Consider the following 8,297-nt stretch of genomic DNA (forward strand, 5'->3'; position numbering starts at 1 on the left):
TAGATCAAAATATATAATAACCTATTAAATAATTAGTTGGTAATTGTTGATGGACCATATTACCCTTATTAACTAATTAGGTTTCCTCCTGGGTGCTTATATAAGGAGACTTATGTGGAGGTTAAGGGGTTAGACAGTTACACAATTAGAGATACCCCATAAGCATAACATCATTACGTTCGACCTCCTCTCCTATAGCCGATACCCTTTTCGGTTTTCTTAGTCACCATCATCAGTCAGCACCCTAAGGAGGAACCAGATCACCTTGACAAAGATGTCGAACTCCATGTCGTCTTCTCTCACTAGATTCTCCACTGCACTGTCTGCGGTGACAGGTATGTTTTCATGTTTTCCATCATGTTTAAACAGAACTGATCCAACATGTGGTATCAGAGCATATGTTGATTAGTCAGTTCTGTTTTCGTATCCATAATTCTGGGATTGAAACTTGGAAAACGGATTTTTTGTAACTTTAAAACGGTGATAGCCGGTTTCGAGTCATGAAGATCGACTCGAGATCTCTGTTTTTGGGAAAAAGGATTAATTATATGTTCACTCGATTTCAACTGGGTTATGTTTTAACCGAAATATGTTTAGAAAAACTATTAAAATTCAGGTTTCGGGTTCCAGAATTTATGTTTTATGTTTTTTAGGGTTCATCATGTTCTTAGAAAAATTCGAAAATTCTATTATGTTTTGGAATGTTTTAGGATTAATGAGTGTTTTTTTCCATGTTTGATTCAATTTTATCTTTTAAGTTTATTCGAAAACTGTTATTAGATAAACAGTTATAATTTTCGAAATATGTTGATAAAATTAGATCATCTTAAAACAAGAAATAATATCTCATAATCCCTTAGAATTCGAATTTTCAGTTATGCTTTCACATTCACAGCTGTTAACAGGAAGCTTCGAGATCATCAGATTATGACTCGAGACCATCAGTCTCGACTCGAGACCATAAGGTCTCGACTCGAGACCATAAGGTCTCGACTCGAAATCATAAGGCCTCAAAAGTCTACAAATCGAGACAAAGGTCTTGACTCAAGACATAAGGTTGCGACTCGAGACCTCATCATGACTCGAGATCTCATAAGATATAGTAGTCGAGACCATGGTTCCGACTTGTGACAACAAGGTTGCGACTCGAGACCTCATAACTGACTCGAGATCTCATAACTCAGTTCGATCCGCGCTAACGGGTGGTTTGCTATTAAATGATTGGTTTTGTAATTATTTAGTTAATTAATCAGAATCAGATAATGTTTTGCAAAACCAAGATGGCTAAACTTGAATGAGCTTCTGATGTATCAATTTCTGGCCAAAGCTGATTTGATACATCTACTTATCATCCAAGTATTACGAAAGCCAAGTTAAGTGTGCATCATAAACATGAATGTATTAATATCTGGCCAAAGCTGATCTAATTCCTTCATAGATTGCATACTTAACAAGTGCATAACTAAAGTGATTGTCTCAATTTCTGGCCAAAGCTGATTTGTTACAACCACTTTGCACATATGCTTAAATGATTATACTTCTGGCCAAAGCTGTTTTGTCTTCGTTTAAGTAGAATTTTAACTAAGTCTATTATTTTGATGTTAGTAATAGACAATATCACAGCTTCATAACGTAAAATGGTCATTATTTATGCCTGCCTTAGTTTAACGTGCCCTTAGATCACATTAGGACTTCTTCCTTAGTATCATAATTTACTCATCTTATTTCCACTATTAGCGCCCAATTGCGGGATTCCACCTTTGACCGGTGATAACTATGCTGCATGGAAGGATGCTCTCATGCTTACACTTGGATTGCTGGATTTTGATTATGCTTTAAGAGAGAATAAGCCAGCGGACCTTACCACTCAAAGTACTGCTGCTGAGCAGTTAACTCATGAAAAGTGGACTAGGTGTAACCGCATGTCTCTCATGTTTATGAAGCAGTCCATAAGCAATGCAATCAGGGGAGCTATTCCTGATTCTGAAGATGCTAAAACCTACTTGGAACATGTGGAGGCGCAGTTCAAAGGGACGTCTAAAGGACACGCTAGTACCCTTATCCTCAAGCTGGTGACAACTAAGTATGATGGGAGGAGTGGCATTCGCGAGCACATCATGATGATGAATGACATGGCCAATAAGCTGAAGGGGCTGGAAATGGATATCAGTGATGGTTTCCTCGTTCATTTTATCATCACTTCGCTTCCTTCGTCCTTTGAAGCATTTAAGATCAATTACAACACTCAGAAGGAAAAATGGACGATGAGTGAGCTGGTCGCTATGTGCGTACAGGAGGAAGAGCGCTTGAGGATGGATCGCACTACTGATGTTGCCAACTTCACCACCTCCAACTCTAAGAAACGGAAGAACAATCATCAGAGGAAGAATGCTTCAAAAGTCCAAAGGCCTAATCCTAATACAAGTGCACCTTCCAGCTCTAAGAACTCCTTAGGCAGTATCCGCTGCAAGTTCTGTAAAAAGACAGGACACATGCAGAAGGAATGCCCTGACTTTAAGGAGTGGCTGGCTAAGAAAGGTAATGATTATTTTATGATACTTGAGTCCTATAATTTAAGTGTTCCTGCTAATTCTTGGTGGTTTGATTCCGGTTCTATGGTTCATGTTACCAATTCAACTCAGGGATTCCTTTCAATCCGGAAGCTGGAAAGAAACCAAAGAACGCTTAAGGTTGGGGATGATCGAGAATTAGAAGTGAAGGCCATTGGAACATTACAATTAGTTATGAAAACTGGTTTATGTATTAAACTTTATGATACCTTATATGTTCCTGAGGTAACTCGGAACCTTGTATCAGGACCAAAGTTAGACATGGACAGTTTTATTGTTTCCCATGGTCATCGCAAACTCTCTATCCTCTATGATTCTGTTCTTTATGGTACTGGTGTTCTGGATGGTGGTCTCTATAGATTAGAACTAGATGATGGCTTTTCCAAATCTTTGTTGTCATATAACATTAATGAATCACTCACAAAGATGGAAGAGAAACGAGACTTAAAGACTTCATCCATGTTGTAGCATCAGCGTTTAGGCCACATTTCAAAAGAACGATTAAATCGTCTCATAAAGGATGAAGTCTTACCTCCTATCGATTTCTCTGATTTTGGAACATGTGTCAAATGTCTTAAAGGTAAAATGACATTAGCGAATAAGAAAGGTGCCACTAGGAGCTCTAATTTATTAGAACTCATTCACACTGACATTAGTGGTCCCTACCAAATCGCTGGCATAATAGGACATACTTCATTAATCACTTTCATTGACGATTATTCTCGTTACATGTACTTGTATCTTATTAAGGAGAAATCTGAATCTCTTACAACTTTTAAAGATTATAAGGCTGAAGTTGAAAAGCAATTAGATCGTCAGATTAAAGTTGTGAGATCTGATAGAGGCGGTGAATATTATGGAAGACATACTGATGTGGGTCAAGCTCCTGGTCCATTTTAAGAGTTTTTTAAAGGCCAGGGGATTGTGAACCAATACACCATGCCGGTACACCTCAGCAGAACGGTCTCGCTGAAAGAAGAAACCGTACCCTCATGAACATGGTGCGCAGTATGTTAGCCAACACTAATTTACCATTATTTCTCTGGACTGAAGCATTAAAAGCAGCTGTTCATATACTCAATAGGGTTCCTTCTAAGTCTGTCCCTAAAACTTCTTATGAACTTTGGACAGGAAGGAAACCGAGTCTTAAATATATGAAAGTATGGGGCTGCATTGCTGAAGCAAAACTTTACAATCCTTTCCTAAGGAAACTTGACCCTAAAACAGTTACCTGTTTCTTTATCGGGTATACTGAGAACTCAAAGGGTTATCGTTTCTATTGTCCTTCCCATGTCACCCGTATTGTTGAAACCAAGCATGCCGCGTTCCTAGAGGATTTCAAGGTCAGTAGGAGCAGTACCAACCCTTACGAAGAATTGCAAGAAGTACAAGACGCGGGGGTGGGGGGGAGATTCGTCGCTTACCATTACTCCGATTACTCCTCTTGTACCCAATGCAACTACTGCACCTGAAGCTACTGCACCAACTCCAAATTCACCTCTACAATCAGAACCCATTATACCTCATGACGAAGGCACATCAAACGCTCATAACCAAGACAACGCTGAACCCGATAATCCACTCAGGAGGTCATCTAGGCAAAGAAGGCCTACTAATTGGGATGATTATGTTACCTACCTGACTGAAATGGATCCCGGAAAGCTCAATGATCCTATCTCTTACAATGAAGCCATTAGCAGTGATCAGTCTTCTGAATGGATTAAAGCAATGATTGATGAGCTTGAATCCATGAAGAAAAATGACGTTTGGGATTTGGTAGAATTACCCAACGGAGTCAAACCCGTAGGATGTAAATGGGTGTTCAAAACAAAACTGGATCCGAATGGGAACGTTGAACGCTACAAAGCGAGAATGGTTGCAAAGGGCAACACTCAGAAAGAGGGAATTGATTATCAAGAGACATTTTCACCTGTCTCTTGTAAAGATTCATTAAGGATCGTCATGGCCCTAGTAGCTCATTTCGATTTAGAGCTGCATCAGATGGACGTTAAAACCGCTTTCCTTAACGGAGACTTGGACGAAGATGTTTACATGAAACAACCTGAAGGCTTTAAACCTGAAGGTCAGGAGCATCTAGTCTGTAAGTTGAAGAAATCCATTTACGGGTTAAAACAAGCATCACGTCGGTGGTACCTCAAGTTTGATAAAGTCATGAAGAAGCAAGGTTTTATGAAGAATCAAGTGGATCAATGCACCTACCTCAAGATGAGTGGGAGTAACTTTACTATACTTGTCCTTTACGTAGATGATATTCTATTGGCAAGTAATAGTTTAGACATGTTGCATGAGTCGAAGCGGTTACTCTCGCATAACTTCGACATGAAGGATCTCGGAGATGCTTCTTACGTCATTGGCATCGAAATCCACCGAGATAGAAACAAAGGGATCTTAGGATTGTCCCAAAGGGCTTACATAGATCGTGTCCTCACACGTTACAACATGCAACAGTGCAAACCCTCCGTCGCTCCAGTAGTTAAGGGAGATGTTTTCGGTTCATTCTAGTTTCCGATAACAGAGGTTGAGAAGGAGCAAATGAGCCAGATACCTTATGCGTCAGTAGTCGGGAGCTTGATGTATGCTCAAGTCTGTACTCGCCCAGATATCGCTTATATTGCTGGAATGCTAGGCCGTTATCAGACTAATCCTGGCCTAGATCACTGGAAAAAGCTAAGAAGGTACTTCGATATCTGCAAGGGACGAAAGACTATAAACTGACTTATAGAAGAAGTGATCATTTAGAAGTGGTGGGCTATTCTGATTCTGACTTTGCCAAATGCAAAGATGACAAGAAATCCACTTCGAGCTATATCTTTATGTTAGCAGGCGGCCCTATCTCATGGAAGAGTCATAAACAACAGTTGACCACAACTTCCACAATGATGGCAGAGTACATTGCTGTTTATAACGCAACCTGTCATGGAATGTTGCTTAGAAATCTGGTCACTGGACTCAAAATTGTTAATTCCATTTCTAGACCATTGAAGCTTTACTGTGATAATTCAGCTGCCGTTAGTTTCTCGAACAGTAACAGTTCGACTGGAGCTGGTTTATATCTCGATACAAAATATCTGTTTGTACGTGAACGAGTTGAGGAAAATAATCTTTGTATCGAGTATATTAGTACAAAAGATATGCTTGCGGATCCGATGACTAAAGGTCTCCCTCCTAAGGTTTACGAAGAACATGTTCGGAATATAGGATTTAGTAAAGACCTTGTTTAGCATATTGTACTAGCTTATGTTTTATGTTAATGAAATTTCCTCAGTTTGATTTTGTATGTCTGTTAGAATATGTTCAACCGATATAATGGCATATAGACAAATAAAGTTACAAATCAAACAAATGGCTTATGCGTATTTTGATCATGACGATTAGGTTTTAAATTAAGGCTATAGTATGATTAATGGGGGTCCTGAGTCGCATAATGATTCAACGGCTGTATTTCTCTGCTATAGTACTTGTTTAAGGCTAAAATGAGTGTTCACTCCTGATCAGGCTTATCTAATACTCATAGTAAATGATTACTCGGCTAAGTGGGAGAATGTAAGATTAAATATATTATGTATTAATATTTAATCTATAGCCATTATAATCATTTACATAATATAGATCAAAATATATAATAACCTATTAAATAATTAGTTGGTAATTGTTGATGGACCATATTACCCTTATTAACTAATTAGGTTTCCTCCTGTGTGCTTATATAAGGAGACTTATGTGGAGGTTAAGGGGTTAGACAGTTACACAATTAGAGATACCCCCATAAGCATAACATCATTACGTTCGACCTCCTCTCCTATAGCCGATACCCTTTTCGGTTTTCTTAGTCACCATCATCAGTCAGCACCCTAAGGAGGAACCAGATCACCTTGACAAAGATGTCGAACTCCATGTCGTCTTCTCTCACTGGATTCTCCACTGCACTATCTGCGGTGACAGGTATGTTTTCATGTTTTCCATCATGTTTAAACAGAACTGATCCAACAAGTTTTTTTTATTTAATTCTATTAAACCCCTTTTAACATAATGCCCCACATCTCTATTACACCCATTTTAGAAAACATCCCCATAATGCCCCGTTACTGACTGGGCTGCCACATGTCGCAAAACGCCCAAGGATAGGGAAATTACCACTACACATGGTCTAATGTATTAATACAACGCTTAATCATGGTGTTGTACAAACCGTTTCTTTGTCCATTTCTGCCATTGAGTTATGCGATCTTAACTGTATCATACTAGTTCCATTAAGTTATGATATTAACTTATCTATTCTTTTATACATTATTCAGCATCTACCAAATTTGAAAGTGCTGCTGCTTAGTAACATGTGGTATCTACTTAGCACACCAGATTTTGATCAACTTCCATGCCTTGAAAAGTTGATACTCGATAACTGTAGAAGGTTAAAAAAGATTCATCCATCACTTGGAAATCACAAAAGTCTAGAATACGTAAGTATAACCCATTGTTTGAAGCTAAGAATGGTTCCTAAGATTGTTCATATGGGAAAGCTTAAGACTCTTAAAATCCACTCTTCCTACCCAACGATGAAGTTCCCAAAGGTCGAATCAAACATGGAAAGCTTAGTAGAGTTATCTTTGATGTTTATGGTGATAGATACTCTACTCTCATCAATTGGTGAGCGATGTGCCAACCTTATTTCGGTAGAGTTGAGACACTGTTGTATAAAGAAGACCTATTAGTGTTATAAACATAATTATTATTATTTTCTGTATTTATGTCTAGAACTTATCAGATATATGTCTGTTATGAAACGTTCTATACGAACGGGTATGTCGGTTGGTAAGAGGACACTAAACATGACGGTTATTCCCGCCAATCTCAACTGCCAACATAACCGTTTCTGTAATATGTATATATATGGTTTGCCGGGAACCTTTTACCGGCACCAAGACAATTTCTTCGTATAAGATTGTCCATTATTTACTCAATCATCTTGTTGTGTGTTAATCACAATCAAATGGCCTCACATGAATCCGCTGCAAATACTTATCACTATTCCGCTGCAAACTTGCATGATACAATACAAAGTGGTATCAGAGCCAGTATTTCAATTAGCGACAATCTCAGGCCAACATCTTCAATGATGCCATGTGCCCACTGTTCAGAAGAAAGACGAGATCGTAGAAGGATGGAACGTCGCTGTTACTACTGCAATATGCCTGGTCATCAAATATCTTCATGTCAAGAAAAGGAAAAAGATGAAGAGAATCAATTACTACGTCAAGCAGTGAACGCTGGAATTCAAGAAGGGTCAGCGAAAGATAACAACCATCAAGACGAAGAACGACTGGAGTTCATTCTGGAAGGAACCGATGGAGGCTATTGGTCCGATATGTGGTATGTTAGCAAATCTCTCAAACGACATTTCTGTCATAACATAGACATGTTTAAAAGAATCAAAAATATGTCTCATGTTGAAACTAAGACTGGAGAAAACCATTTCTTTTTCATACGAGGCATTGGTGTAGTAGATGTTGTGTCTGGATCTGAAAATATGCGTATTCAAAGTGTATTATACACTACGGACATAGACAGAAATGTATTAAGTTATGATCAGTTAATCACACAGGGGTTTACGGTAAAGTTCATGGGAGATAGATGCAAAATATACCCAACCTTCAGTATTCCCATAAACAATAAGAGAAACAGTCATTCTGGAATGACAAGGGAAGAGGA

The sequence above is a fragment of the Helianthus annuus genome, chromosome 2 (assembly GCF_002127325.2).
Source record: "Helianthus annuus cultivar XRQ/B chromosome 2, HanXRQr2.0-SUNRISE, whole genome shotgun sequence".
Lineage (NCBI taxonomy): Eukaryota > Viridiplantae > Streptophyta > Magnoliopsida > Asterales > Asteraceae > Helianthus > Helianthus annuus.